A 15,614-nucleotide genomic window follows, 5' to 3' on the forward strand; every position below is an offset into this window, starting at 1 on the left:
GCTGGGGAGTTGGGCAGTTGGGCCATTTCTGCCCTGTCTCTTAGGTGAACACCCGGCACTGGGCGGTTGTGGAGGGGAGGGAGGGGCGGGGATCAAAGGGAAGACCTTGTCCTAATCCCCTATTCTGCCATCAGCCTGGGTGTGAGACCTTGGAGAATTCCCCTGGCCTCTCTGAGCCTCTCCCTCGTCTGTACAACAGGGTTAATGGCAGGTGCCCTCGGGAGCCTGGGAAGGACAGAAGGGACGGTGTGAGGGGAGCACTTTGTTCCGTGCGGGCGCCCTCCCTTGGCCCGTCGCCCTGTGCCCTTGTGAAGCACTTCACAGCTTTCTAGGCGTGGGCACACCATTATCACAGCCTGTGGCTTTGTCAGGGCTGCGGCAGGCTGCGCAGACGGGGAACCGGGGGGACAGTTAATTTTAAAACACTCTTGCTGCCTGGTGTCACTTGCCTGCTGGGCCCCTGCTTAACTGCATGGCTGAAGGCCTTCCCTAAGCCTCTGGACTCCTGGGATGGGGAGACTGGGAGGTAGGCGCTGACCTGGGATGGCAGGAAGGGTAAGGAGCCTGGGTCCCGGCTCTGTGACCCACAGAAGGTGCTAATCCCGGGAACCTTAGCTTCCCTGAGTGCAGAACAGAGGTGCTGGGTGAGAATATGAGACTGTGCTTGCCTCACCCGCAGGAGTGAGATGCCGGGGTGACCGTTTTACAGGGCTCTCCTCCAGTGCAGGACTTACAAATGGATTGGTCTCAAAGGACCACTCCGGATCAAAGCCCGTCCTCTTAGGATCAGGGCCTGGTCAGCTGCTGCCTTTCGTGCTTCCGAACGTTTGGAAGGCCGGTGCTGTGTCGCAGCCGGGGGGGGGGGGGGGACCTGCTGTCGGGAGGCGTGGTCACTACGCTGCCCATGGCCTGGAAGAGGAAGCCTGTGCTCTGCCAGCTGCCTGAGCGCACATGGCACAGCAGGGTCGCTGATGGGGAAACCAAGGCACAGGGGGGTGACCCAGCTGGAGCTGCTTGTGGCCATGGCACCGAGGAGGGGTCTCCCCTGGACCCACAAAGAGAGCCAGGGCCAGAATTTATGCCTGAATCACCACCTAGCCCTCTGCCTTCCCAGGCAGCATGCGGCATGCTGGGATTCCAGGTCAGTCTAGGCAGATGGGGAGACTGAGGCGGGACAAAGTCCACCTTCCTCCCCCTGACACTGGCCTCTGCCCCACTGCTCCCCACTTGTAGCTGTGGGGGGCCCGTGCTGGGGACATGGTGACGCCCCCTCCTTTGCAGTGCTAGCCTGCGTCACAGCCTTCTCGGGCCCAGCTCTCGCCCCGCAGTCAACCCGGGTTGGGCTGATGCATGAAGGGGCAGGTGGGTGCTGGGCCCTTGAGAGTGTCCTCCTGAGTGGCCCAGGCTGAAGACTGGTTGGTCACTGGGAAGTCATCTGGAAGGCAGGGCTCCAAGCGGAAGCCGTGCCTACAGCTGGAGGAAGAGGCGCTGCCCAGTGGAGCAGAGTGTGCCGTCTGACGGGCAGCTGTGCTCTCTGACCGCTTGGCAGTCATGGGGACCCAGAGTGGCGGCCGGGGGACGGGCTCCTGCCTTGGCCTGGCAAGTGTCACATTCCTCTGAGCCGCCCTGCCTGGGCTCTCCAGGAAGCCTGTCTCTAAGAGAGGGCTCAGGGAGGAGCGCCAGCGTGCACCAGCCAGTGGGAGGCGGGAGGGAGGGGGACGGGTCCCCAAAGGCACAGAGCCACTGCCCCCATGGCCCTCAGGCCATTGGACGCGGTCTAGCTCAAGCCTTCACTGTGGCTGGGAAACAGGCCCACAGAGGGCCGGGGTCCTCCTGCAGCCCCCAGGGCCTTGGTAGCACCACTCGATGTGACCTCATCTGCAGCCCGATAGCTGTCAGGACCCGGGCCCAGTCACCACGGGGCATGGGGCCAGGGTAGGATTTATGCCCCCAAGAGCAGTGGACTGTGTTAAGGAGGGGGTGGCAGAGCCTCTAGAACCTGCCTGCCTGTCTCACTGCAGGGCACGTGCCTGCCCCCGGGCACTCTTTGCTGCCCTGTCCACCAATAGCGTCTCCTGGCTGGCCCGGCTGCCCTGGGCTTCCAGCTCATCTCTAGTCCGCGAAAGCTTGCTGGCTGTGTTAATACTGCTGTGCAGAGCTCATGCCTGGGTTGGCTTTGCATCCGGTTTGTTGGTGGATCTTACATTGGCCTTGTGAAATGGTCAAGGCAGATGACCAGACTGTTTTCCACGGAGGGGCAGAGAGGTTGAGGGAGCTGCCCAAGGTCAGACAGCTGCTCTGGACCAGAGTTTGGACTCCAGATCACTTACCTAACTGATATTTGCCAGGCACCTGATCTGGCCAGGCCCTAGGGAGACAACCATGAGTGACCCACAGGGCCTGAGCTCCAGGGCGAGCCTGTGGTGGTGACATTGCCTTGTAAGAAGGGCCAAGAGGAAAGTCAGCGCCGGGTTCCCCGGGGAGCTGACCAGCCCCCAGGGAAGCCTTACCTGGGAGAAGAGCTCTTTGAGCACAGGAGGCTCAGATCCCAGGCCCAGAGAGACACCAACCGGCTTGGCTCTGCCGTGTGACCTGAAGCAAGGCCTGTTCCACGTCTGCTCCCTCCTCCTTCACGAACTGGTTGAGCCAGGCCACTTGTTGTCACCTCGGTGGTCTTCCCAATATCGGCAGAGAACGTGTGTAAAATGCAGGGTCCCGACCCTCTCATGCAGAGGTTCTGTCATACAGATTTGGTTCTGATTCTGGGAGGGAGAACCAGGCATCTGCGTTTTGAACAAGCTCAGTGAACATTTGTAAAGTGGCTCATCCCTGTACCTGAGTTTGAGAAGTGCTGGACTTGGCTTCTCAGAGCCCTTTGAGCTACAAGGGTCCTAACCCTGCCCCCAGGTATGGTAGCATCCGCGGAGCCGGGACCGTCACCTGCCAGGGGTTTGTAGATGCTGAATCATCTGAGCTCCTGTGCCTTGCAGGAGCCCAGGTCCCAAGTCCTGAAGCTTTCAGAGGCCTTGGCCAGCTTCCCACCTCCCTGCCCCCGGTGAGAGGTTCCCCCAGAAATCCAGATGGGGAGGAGATGCCGAGTCAAAGGTCAGAGTAGGGGCCGAGTATTTCTCATCAGAGAAACCTGTGGTGCCTGGATTAGGACCTCACCCAGGGAGTGCTTCCAGCTGCTTGCTCAGGGCTGGCGTGCCTGGGGGCTCTGGCAGAGCTAGACTAGCCTGACCGGACACGGGGGCCTAGAAAAGGCTGTCCAGGTGCCAGCGTGGGGAGGCTGGGTGGCTCCACACCCAGCAGCCACTGCCACTTGAGTGTGTTTATAGCGAATGCAAGAGGACTTCTCGCTGGCTTCTCAAGTGCCCCGAGCTCATTGGCTGCAGCCCTGGTGATGGCCTGGTCACAGGCTTGCCCAGTCCTGTGCGGGTGCTGGTGTTGTCTCCTGGCCAGGACACCATTGGTTCTTCTCCCACAGACGCCCGGAGCAAGGGGACACTGGCTAAGTCTGGGTGGCCAGCTTGGGCCGTGTCCTGCTTGCCAATGCCACAGACCCAGAGTACTGTTTCACGGGGCTGCCATCACACCTGACCGCAAACGGGGCTTAGAGCAAACGAACGTCTCATAGTCCTGGAGGTCAGGCTGTCTGCAGGGCCGTGTATGTCCCTCAGAAGGCTCTCGGGGCGAATCCTCCCTTGCTCCTTCTCGCTTCTGTAGGCCCCACCTGTTCTTGGCTGGTGGCTGTGTCACTCTGATTTCTTTTTCTTTTTTTTTTTATGTTTATTTTTGAGAGAGAAAGAGAGAGCATGAGTCGGGGAGGGGTGGGGGAGGGGGGGCAGAGGATCCAAAGTGGGCTCTGCGATGACAGCACACAGCGCAATGTGGGGCTCGAACTCACAAATCACGACATCATGACCTGAGCCGAAACCAAGAGTCGGATGCCCAACCGACAGAGCCACCCAGGCGCCCCTGTGTCGTTCTGATTTCTGCCTTTGTCTGCCCGTGGCTGGCCCCTCTGTGTCTCTCTGTGTCTTCTCTTCTCCAAGGACCCTTGTCATTGAATTTGGGGCCCACCCTAAATCCAGGATGATCTCATCTTGAGGTCCTTAGCTAATTACATCTGCAAAGACCCTGCTTCCATATAAGGTCACATTCCAAGGTTCCCAGGTGGACATGAATTTTCACCCAGCAGGCAGAATGTCACCAGGTAAAGGGCAGGTCTGCTGCGCCGACCAGGGGAGCCGTGGGCTGGCAGCTGGTCCCAGCAAACAGATCTGGGGCTTTTAGCAGCCTCAGGCTCTGTTGTCAGCTAAGGCAGTTTTGCCTCTGTTAATAGAATCAGAGAGCCCAGAGCAGAGGAGGTGGTGGCCGAGGGGGCAGCTACCCTGGAGAAGAAAAGCAGAACGTGGCTCTGAAAAGCCAACCAGGACCCTCGGTTGAGTCCCCGGGAGGCAGACTGCACAGCATAAGAACTTCCTGGAGGTACCTTGCGGGTGGTGAGCATCCCCTCCTGGGAGGTGGTCTTAGCAGCCCCCCAGGTTGGGCATTGCAGAGCTATCCCGTCCCCAAGAGCTCTGAGCCTGCACTTGTCTCAGGGATCGACGGCCCCATCCAACAGCCACAGTACGAGCTCAGGGACCCCAGACCCCAGACCCTCCCTCCAGGCTGGCTCGTGGGTTTGCAAGGCAGGGGTGGGGTGGGGGGTGCCCCTAGTATCCAGGCCATCAGCTCCTCTGGAAGTCCCAGGCCCCTCTCTCTGCCCCCACAGAGCCCTCGGCCTCTGTAGCTGGGTCTCCCCTCCCCTTTCTCTGTCTTATGGCTCAGATCTTGACCCCCTTGCCCCAGAAGCCTCTCCCAGGGTGACTGTCCACAGAAGCTGCCTGTCTCACACCCAGGGCCTTTAAAGTTTTTTGTTTTTGTTTTTGTTTTTAATGTTTACTTATTTTTGAGACAGAGAGAGAGCATGAATGGGGGAGGGTCAGAGAGAGAGGGAGACACGGAATCCGAAGCAGGCTCCAGGCTCTGAGCTGTCAGCACAGAGCCCGATGCGGGGCTCGAACTCACAGACCATGAGATCATGACCTGAGCCAAAGTTGGAAGCTCAACCGACTGAGCCACCCAGGTGCCCCAAAGTTGTTTTTTTTTAATTGAAGTAAGATTCATTTACAATTAATTCTTTTAAAGTGAACAATTCAGTAGCATTTCGTACATTCACAATGTTGTGCAAATATCCCCTCCGTCTAGTTCCAGAATATGTTCATCACCCTTAAAGGAGACCCTATGCCCAACTCTGGAGCTTTTTTTCTCCTTTCCTTTCCTTTTCTTTCCTTTTTTAAAAATGTGATAAAATACATGTAACAGAATTTACCATTTTAGCCTCGTTTAAGTGTCCAGTTCGGTGGCATTAAGCACGTTCACACTGGATGCACTGAAACCATCCATCTCCAGATCTCTTTTCTTTCTCCAAATGACACGCTGTCCCCATGAACACTAACTCCCCCAGCCCCGGCACCCCATCCTACTTTCTGTCCCTGTGACTTCAACTCTTCTGGGTGCCTTGTATGTGTGAGTGGAATCATACAGGATCTGTCCTTCCTGACTGGCTTCTTTGGCTCAGCACAATGTTCTCCGGGTCCATCCGTGTTGTAGCAGATGTCAGAATCTCCTCCTTTTATTTTTAAACTTTTAAATTTTTAAAAATATATATATATTTTAATGTTTTATTCATTTCTTGAGAGAGAGAGAGAGAGAGAGAGAGAGAGATGGACAGAGCATGAGCAGGGAGGGACAGAGAGGGAGACACAGAATTGGAAGCAGGCTCCAGGCTCTGAGCTGTCAGCACAGAGTCTGACGTGGGGCTCAAACCCACCAAATGCGAGATCACGACCTGAGCCGAAAGTTGGACATTTAACCAATTGAGTCACTCAGGTGCCCCAGAATTTCCTTCCTTTTCAACGATGAATAACATTCCATTGTATGGATAGACGACATTTGTTTATGGGTTTGTCCATCATTCATTGATCAACGAATGCTGGGGTTGCTTCCATGGTTTGGCCATTGTGACTCCAACTCTGGGGCTTTTTTTTTTTTTTTTTTTGAGAGACAGAGAGAGAGCATGGGAGGGGCAGAGAAAGAGGGAGAGAGAGGGAGAGAGAGAGAGAGAATCCTAATCAGGCTTTGCACTGTCAATTCAGAGCCCAGTGTGGGGCTTGAACTGAGATCATGACCTGAGCCGAAATCAAGAATCAGAAGCTTAACCGACTGAGCCACCCAGGTGCCCCAACCGGGGGCTTTTTGAGGGTCTAGTGAGAAAAGTATAGGGCCAGGGCTCAAACTGGGCTAGTCACATCTCCAGTACATGCACTGGTCCCCCTTCATCTGTAATTAACTCAGGTCCTTGGGCCCAGGCCCCAGTGGAGAGATGATCATTCCAGAATGCCCTCCCTACTTGTACCTTCCTCTCCGAGCTATGCTGCCTTTGCTCCCCATCAGCCCCCATGTTTTCTCCAGAAAGACCAGGGCACAGCATGCTGAGAACAGCCCTTGCTGGAGGCTGCTGGCCTCCTAAAGTTCTGACCAGCCAGCTGACCTTGGACATGTCTTTTCTCTTCTCTGAGCCCCTGTCTCTCATCTGAAGGGCAGTGATCTGAGACAAGGGACTCACGTGGTGACTTGTGTTAGCTACTCACGAGGTGCCAGTCTCCTTGGAAATGCCCCCCAAATGGCTGTCCCCATCCTTGGTCCTGCTGTCTGTACTGCCAGCCCTGTTCCCTGGCATATTCTGTGCACAGGTGTTTGCTGAGCACCTGTCTTGGGCAGGACGGGAGGCTAGAGGGGCCTGCCCGGCAGAGGTGGCTTGAAGTGACCCCGAGGGATGACTGGCCAAGTCAGGGCCCCCGGCAGGTATCACCCTTCACATGCGTGCCCAGGGCCTCAGTGTTATCTCATTTGATCCCACCTGACCCTTGAAGACGAGGCCTGAATTTGAACTCACTTCAATCTCGTTCCAAAACTAGTCTCTCCCACTGCATCTTGCCGCCTCCAACTAGTTTTGTTTTTGTTTGTTTCCTGCCACCTTTGTTTTGCTCAGGGTGGGAGGGCTGTGTTTGCCCCCACCACTCCCGGCCTCCCCCCCTCTCCCCTGTTCCTGCTGTTCAGTTCTGGGGCTGTTCAGAGCCTCACTTCCCACCCTGTTGACACAGGGCTGTTGCTGGGTTGGTTTTGTTTTTGACCTAGTCAGCCTGGTGGGGAAGTGGTGGGTTGTGTGCGATGATGGTCTTGGGCCAGGGGAGGATGACTCCGTTGCCCGCACCCAGACACCCCCTCTTCTTTGTGCCCTCGCCCTGGGCTCCCCTGCCCTGTGCCTCCCCCCAGCCCAGGCTGCCGAATGCTGCTTCACACAGCTGTGCCCCCTTAGGTGGCTCTTCTCCCCCCAACCCAGTGCCTCAAGGCCGGGATGGATTTGGGGTAGCCTGGGGCCTGGAATTAGGGATTCTCATTTCCTCCCTGTGACCGACTTGCTCAACGACCTTGACGAAATTTCCGGCACACCCTCGGGTTCAGTCTTCGTTTGGAGGGGGGAAAGGCCTGTACAACCGCCTGGTGTCATCATGGGGTGAGTGAGAGAGTGGGGGCCGGGGCCCAGCCAGGCAGTGGGAAGGTTGGGAGGAACAGTCTTGATGAGTGATTTCTTGTAACCCTTACCGTTTTGAACATGTGAGGATACCGTTCAAAGGGAAGCGCTCCATTAGCAGGCTTGTTCCGATACTGTGTCGCATCACAGTGGGGGTGGCATCGCAGCCGCGGCCATTCCTTGGGTGTTGCATGCTGGGCACTTGTCACTGCCCCTGAGTCTAATCCCCCTCGACTACCCTATGGAGGTACGTGGCATTGGAGCTAGTTTTATAACCGTAAGAACTGAGGGTCAGAGATTTCGAGTAACTTGCTAAGACCAGCTGAAAGCTGGAGCCGGGATAGGAACGCTGTTCGAGCTTCAAAGCTCTTTGATGTCTTACCCCCTCCTCCAGGGTAAGCCTGTCCCTGCTCTAGGCTTTTCTCTCCAGACCCTGAGCCCAGTCCCTTGGGGGATCCCCTTGGCAGCCACAGCAGCCAGAAAGTTCTGTCTGTGTTCACATGGAAAACCTGCTGTAGGACAGAAACCCACAAAGGCCTTACCTCAAAAGAGAGCCCTGGGACATGGCTGCGTTTCTGGAACTGCAAAGCTGCTCCGTTGAACCTGTTCTTTTTATACAGTACATTGAAGCGACTTCACAGAATAGTCAGCAAGCATTTCGCAGGCAAGCGCCCAGTGTCCCAGGCCCTTCGGGGCACTTCCATGCGCCTCGACAAAACCTGGTGAAGCCCAATTATTTAGACTTGCCAGGTGAAATGCAGCTCAGTGAGGAGGCCAGGCCGCTCGTCTAAGGCCGCTGGCTCCTATGTGGCGATGCTGGGACTAGATCCCAGCGTGACTGGAGCTCTCGCTGCCCCTCCGGAAGCCGGAGAGCAGGAAGCCCACGGCCACCAAGCTCCCGCCCTGTTCCTCCTTCCTCTCGTCCGGGTGCAGGTCTAGAGACACGCGTGGCTCAGCAACGTCGCAGGGCTTGGCCCAAGCAGGTGTCCGTGGCCGCTGGAGGCTCCACCAGGGCTGGGTTCCATCTGCAGAGCAGGGCTTCCATCATTGTTTGCTCGTGTGACCATGTTTATACACATTTCTGTGTGTGTTTATGTGTGTGTGTGAGGTTGTTTTTTGGTTTGTGACTGATCTTGCACAGGATCAGGGAGGGCTTGGTGAGTTTGGGGGGCAGGGTGTGTGTGTGACTCCCTCCCCGCCCCCCCCCCCCCCCCCGCCGCCCAATCATCTAGGCTGCACCAGCTGTGGGATGAACCAGGGCTGACGCACACTCGTTTTCCCCAGTGAGACATTGAAATGCAGACCCACAATTCCTTAGCCTCAATTCCAGAATCCAGCAAGCTCGGAAAACCAAGCACTTTTTCATAACTCATTTGGCAGCAAAATCCCGCCTGAACCGAGGTGAGGCTATTTATAGTGCAAGTGAGGCTATTTATAGCCTTCATGTATTCTAAGTTCACGTATTTCACTGCAGAAATGTCAACTTATTTGGTTATTGGATGCTGCTGAAATATGCAATATCATCCATCTAAATGCGGGGAGTTCTGAATTCTTAAATACATCCGGCCCCAAGGGTAAGACCTCTGCTGTGAGCCTTCTGCAAATAGCCTCTTGCTCCCAGGCACCCACAGTGTCCCCCCCCCGGCCCCACTGGGATTCCTGGAGCTGAAGGGAGGACCCCCGACCCAGCCCCACAGCCTGGGCCACCGGCAGTGCCCAGCACTTAGATATTTTCAGTGTTGCCATGGGTGATGGAATACATCTTTACTGTACTGCCAGGCACGGTGCCGGGTGCTGTCCACACTTACATCTGTCCCCTCACTGGATGTGTCACCACACTCCTTTACAGTAAGCGGAGGCTCAGGTTCAAGCATCCCGTCTCAGGACAGAGGGGTGAGAAGGGCAAGCGCTGGGGCTCCAGCCAACCTGTCCTTCTACCTCACTGCCTGTCTGGGAGGGCGTCTAGGGACGGTGTCTAGGGACGTGGCAATGTGTGTCCCTGGATTTGCAGCCAAAGCCCGTTGAAATGGGGAGGGAGGAAGCATGTGGGCCCCAGGTGCACGTGGAGGGGAGCAGGCAGATGCGAGTCAGGCCCCTCCATTGGCAGGGGGGAGGGGAGGGAGCAGGAGCCCCTCTGCTGCTGCAGGGCCTCCCTCGGGACCCACCGCCCACCTACGCTGTCATTCCCGCTTCTCAGAGAGTCCCTGCTGTAAGAGCACCTGTGCCGCCCCACCCCCACCTTGTCTGTTCCCAGCAGCTGGCAGCTGATCACACGTATCTGCCCCTGCCCTTGGGTCTTCTCTGCAGTCAGTACTCACCGAGGCCCCAGGTGCTCAGAGAGATGGTGAAACTTTGCCTAAACCCCATCTGCTCACTGTTCTCGGGGAGCACCTCCCCACAACCTGCAGCGCCTCCCTTGTATCTGGGAGCTTCGGCGGGCTCTGAAGTCCCCAAGGGTCCAAGCTTTCCAGCGTGCGAGCTCTTTCCTGTGCATACCCCGTCAATCATCCTGTGTCAACCCAAGGATCCCTCAGCACCTGCCATGGAGTCAGGCCTGCCTCAGAGCCTTTGCTCAGCCTCTTGCCCCCCAGAATGCGTCCCCCGCCCCCGCCTCAGGCACACCCACCGTGCAGAGCCATGGTGCAGTGAGATCAGAGGAACCCTGTGATGGCTGTAGCTTTCTCATCTACAGAGCTGTCTGAACTGGCCTTAGGGCGGGTGCCTGGGGTAGTCTGTACCTTGGCAGGAGCCCTACGGTTTGTGGAGTCCCACCAGAAAGTGCTTCCTTCTTGCCAACCCTTATTGGGTTGGAAAGTTTCTCAGAGCTGCCGGGACTTAAAGAAGGCAACTGTGGCACGCTGTAGAGAGCTTTGGGTTGAGAGGCCAGGACTCTGGGCTCCAGGTCTGTCTCTGCCCTCACTCCCTAGAGGGAAGAGAGGGATGGATGTGTATGTGATGCAGGACGGATGGATGCATGGGTACATGGTGGGCACATGGATGCACGTGTGGATAGATGGATACGTGCATGAGTGAATGCATGGTCTCATTCACACGTGGATGTATATGTGGGTAGATGGATGGGTAGATGCCTCGATGGATGGATGAAAAGATCAATTCCCTGTCCTTCTCTGGCCTTAATTTCCCATCTGTGCAATGACAGGATTGGGTTACAGGTTCTGTGTTCTGTGATCCTGTCTGTGACCCATGCCCCATGCCAGGCACCTATAAAGAACACCATACCTGTTCTGGAACCCTTTCTTGGCTCTGCTTTCAGCTCACACCAGACGTTCCCCGGGCTGGCCTCGCAACCCCTGCCTCCAGCCTCTATCCGTGCGTGTGCTGTCTGCACTCCGTGTCCACACATCTGCCTGGAGGTGTACTTGTGCTTTTTTTGGCCTTTGTTTTTGACAGAGCCGTTTGTTTGTCTGGGGGAGGCTTGTATGTTTATGACGAGGAGCCACTGAGGGATCGGTGGGTGGCAGTGTTGTTGTGGAAGGGAACAGCGCCCCCTGGAGTTGGGCAGCCCTGTAGTGGCAGCAGGCCCTGAGGTCCACCGCCGAGGGCACGTGGCCCCCGTTCCTCCAAGAACGCATAGTTTGTGGGGTAGCAAGGTCTCAAAGCGGCACAGGCGTGTAACATTTTGTACGGTAACACACCCGCTTCATGCGTGGAGAGCTTGGCGGGGGGAAGGGCAGCTGTGGCCTAGGAGGCCGTGGGCCAGGGATGGCTTTCTCAACAAGGCAGGTCTTGCTGGGGCTCAGCTCGCTGGGCAGGGTGTCCCTGGGGGGATGGGGACCCAGATGATGACACCAAGTGCAGGCACCGAGACTGGCCTGGGACCCGATGCACAGGGTTGTCCCATCTTCAGCTTGTGCGCGAGACCGGATGCTGGGATAGGGAGCCGAGGTGTTCTTTGGTGAAGAAAGGTGAATTCTTGAAGGTCTTTAAGCAGGAGAGCGATCCAGTCACTTCCCCCTTTCTTACAGTACGTGAGGGATCTTTGGTGAAAAGACAAGACTGACTCAGAAAACTCACCTAGGAGTGGTATACTGAGCCCTCCAGGCCTGGTTCACGTAAGGGGCTGGGATGCTGGCTCACTGAAGAAGGGGCGGCTGCCAGGACCTGTGGGACAAAGAAGGGAGACTGACTAGCTGGAGTTTTGCCTGACTTTTTTTTTTTTTTTTCTGAAAAAAAGAAAAATCTTTTTGGAGATCTAATTCACGTAACATAAAACTAGCCATGTTAAGGTAACAGTTCCGTGGCATTTAAATACATGCACAATGTATTAAATTGTGGTTGTGCACCCACCACCTCTGTCTAGTTCCAGAACATTCTCATCACCCCAAAAGGAAACCCCAAAACCATCAGCAGGCAGTCCCCATCTCCCCTCCCCCAGTGCCTGGCATTCACAGGTCTGATTTCCTTCTCCACAGATTTGCCGGTTCAACATTATCATATCACTGGAATCACACATACATCAAATGGCAGGGGCTTTTTTTTTTTTTAAATGTTTATTTATTTTTGAGACAGAGACAGAGCATGAACGGGGGAGGGGTGGAGAGAGAGGGGACACAGAATCGGAAACAGGCTCCAGGCTCTGAGCTGTCAGCACAGAGTCCGACGCGGGGCTCGAACCCATGGACAGTGAGATCACGACCTGAGCTGAAGTCGGACACTCAACCGATGGAGCCACCCAGCCGTCCCTTCTGGCCTGACCTTAGTTCCGCTTTGCCCGCCCCCCGCCCCCCCCATCCCTAAGCTCACCCTGTACTTTGTGCTCTGTGGCCTGCAAGCCAGTCCCGTGTCCAGCCTGGCTGTGGCTCTGGTCCAAGCGGGAGGTTCAGACAGATTCTCTGAACGGATTAGTCAGCTGTAGGCTGGACCTGCTGGAGAAGCAGTTCTTCCGTCCTTGTGGGGCATTGGTTCTGTGCAGGGCTGTGAGGCTGGCGTAGTAGCCCCAACAACAGAGAGCACAGACTGAGCTCCAGAAGCTGCAGGTCACGTCGGAGGCCCCGGGCAGATTCCCTCCTGGCCTTCTCTGTGCCCACCACTCGGTCTTGTAGACCCTCTAAAGTGGCTCGGTGCCCCCCACGTAAGAGGGTGAAAGCTGAACCGCTGGGCAGGTGGCTCATCCACTCACCCCCCACCTGACTCCTCCCTGGAAGATCCCAGGGAGAAATGACCGAAAGCCTCTGAGCGCCCCCTGTCTGACTGTTCGGAAACACCCGGGCTCTTCGTGCCCTGCCACGCACCCCGGCCACCCTTCTCTCCGACCCCCGCTTGCCAGGTTTTTGTAGAGTTCTGCAGGGTGCCTTGTGGCGTGCTCAGCACTGAAGACGGTAATGAACCAGACATGGGCACTGCCCTTGAGCCTTGCAGTTGGGCACAGATGGTGGGAATGGGGTGAGAACAGAAGGTGAGGTGCTATGGGGGACCCTGGGCACCCGGCTTCTCCCTGAGTGGTCTAGGAGGGCTCACTGAGCGTGAGCTGGGCCAGGCAGAGTCTTACAGGACACTTTGGGGCTTTGCCACGTAGACCAGGTGGGGAAGGGCTTTTTCGACAGAAGGAACAGCAAGTGTGAATCTCAGCAAACGCTTTGCTTTACGCAACAGTGAGGGATCTCCCGCCGTGCGCCAGACGCTGGGGACCGGGTAGAAGATGTGAGCACTGCCCTTGAGGGCTTCAGAGCAGGGGTCCAAGAGGGAACAGTGAGAAGGGCAGATGGAGCTGGAGAGTTGGGGTGGCCAGTGAGAGGGAGGACCTGAAAGGCCGTGGGCAGAGCCCAAGGGCCTCGGGGGATGATCTGGGATCAAGGCCTCTGACCCTGGAGGGAGCTGTCACATGTGGTCAGATACATTCTGACAGTTTGGAGGATTTGGGGGGACCCAGACTGGAAGGCCGGTTGGGCAGCTGTCCTGCCCCCGAGGAGAGTTGACAGGGCCTGAACCAAGGCCGAGGTGAATAGGGACAACAGGTGGGGCAAATAAGAGTCTCCAGTTCCTCGTGGTGGCGCTTGGGGACCTGGTATGCATGCTGGCCTGGTCCTTAGCACCTGTGGGACTTTGGCTGAACTGCCTGATTTCTTCCAGCTTCCTCACTCTTGCAAAATGCCCAGAAGGAAGGAACGAGAAGCTCTGGTTCCTAACCACTTGGGAGAGTGCAAGCCAGCGAATGAGGCTGGGTTAGGTTTTGCTGCCCTGACAGGACGACCCCTGGGCTCATGGCCCAGCTGCTGCCAACTCTCGATCCCTCGGGTCTGTGCAGCCACAGGGTCGCAGCGTCCCTTCCCAACGCCTGCTCCCCACCTGGGCCCACCGCGTTGCCCAGCCGTCCTCCCCCGGTTAATAACTCAGGACAAGCAGACGGCTCTGCTTCCTTTCCTTCCTGCTCTCGCATCGCCTCCCGCGGCTCGTTCCTCAGCTCGGGGTGGGTGTGGGCTGGGGGGAGCCTAGGAGGCTGGCTGCGATTAGCTGGGCGCGTCTGTCTGAGCTCTCGCTGCCAGTGCCCGCGGCCTCGATGGGCCCTGGGGTGCCCCGGCGTCAGCTCTGTCGGCCCGTAGCCCGTGGAGGGGGAGAGTCTCCTTCGAAACTGCTGGTCCTGCCTTCCGCCCACCGCTGACCTCACAGGGGGTCTGCTGAGGACACCTGTTGAGCCGTTGCAGACTGGAGAGGCCACCGGTGCCCTTTTCTCTCCTAGGAGCATCCCTTCCTTTGGTCTTCCTGATGTCCCGTGAGGCAAGGATTCACACACATACTTTCCGCCGTTGGGGTCTGAAGCTTCAGAGCACCCCGACTTACCCAAGGCCAGCAGCGGTGGCAGTCTGCACCTGCCTGGCGTCCGCTCAAGGCCAAGGGCAGTCCGCTCAGTGAGCAGTGAAGTCCCGAGAGACAGAGCCCAGCAGGGGAAGCTTTAACACGCGTGCCACTCTCTGGTCGTTGTCCTCGTTCTTAATGAAATCCTGGGGGAGCAACCAAGTGCGTGTGACCCCCTAATTGGGCTGAACGTGGAGGGAGCCAGATCTCAAGGCCTAGGTGGTGGGAGGTTACCCCACCCCTGGCCCGAGGCCAAGGAGGGCCTGGGACAAGGTCCAGTGCCCCCACAGGATTGGGAGAGGGTGGAAAGACTCTGAGCCTTTCTCTGCTGACCCAGAGGACTTGCAGGAAAAGGGGGGCAGGTCAGCTCACTTCTTTCATGCTGGGAGTCTGACAGAAGGAGGAAGCAGCACGTCCTGGGCCTCGTGGCACTGGTGGGAGCTGCTGGCCTAGAGAAGCTGAATGGGCGTGAGGGCACCTCCCAGGGCGAGGGGCCTACCTCCGTCTGCTCAGGAGAAGCCATCACGGTGAGCAGCTGGCACAGGACACCCTGGGGCAGCTCTAAATCGAGAGTTTGTCTCCCCAGCAACGCGAACATGAGCCGTCAGCCTGCACTCCTCCACCCGGGTACCCAGCACTGCCCAAGAGCCCTGACAAAGTTCCGGTCTTCGCTGTCCTTCCCAGACAAGTAAACGCAGGCCGGGGTTATGTGGCGCACACAAGTGTCTGAGCCCAGCCTGATGTTCTTTCCGCTGACGCTCCACTACGGCCCTGACCCGAGGGGTCAGGACTCAGGGCCTGGGACTCAGCCCTCAGGGACCCTCAGGGCTGACTCAAGCCTGACAGGGCTTGAAAACAGGCAGTGTTCTAGGAGCCAGAGGACCCCCGGAGCAGAGGCGGTGTAAGGGTAACACCGCAGGGAAGAGCCCAGGGAGAGGCCAGGGCCGCATGGTGGCCAGTGGGGGCATGAGCACATGACAAAAGCTGCCCCTCTTGGACTCGCTTCTCTCCATTTCTCTCGGTCCTGTTTTCATACTGCCTCCACTGACGTCTCACAAGCGTGTGTGTTCGTATCTGTCTTAAAATCATCGTATCAGTGGACCCGGACACTTTTGTAGACAGGGCTCCAGGGGAGCCCCTGGCCCTGGTTCCCCCTGCC

At 57.2% G+C, this 15,614-nt stretch overlaps 1 protein-coding gene across 10 annotated transcripts in view; it reads left to right on the forward strand.

Annotated features, from left to right (window-relative positions):
* PITPNM2 (phosphatidylinositol transfer protein membrane associated 2) overlaps nt 1-15,614 on the forward strand; it is a 145,348-nt gene that overhangs the window by 69,547 nt on the left and 60,187 nt on the right. The window lies entirely within an intron of this gene.

This window comes from Lynx rufus, unplaced genomic scaffold, assembly GCF_022079265.1.
Source record: "Lynx rufus isolate CCGP_SWC_20201006 ecotype Redwood Valley unplaced genomic scaffold, mLynRuf1.p SCAF_24, whole genome shotgun sequence".
Taxonomy (NCBI): domain Eukaryota; kingdom Metazoa; phylum Chordata; class Mammalia; order Carnivora; family Felidae; genus Lynx; species Lynx rufus.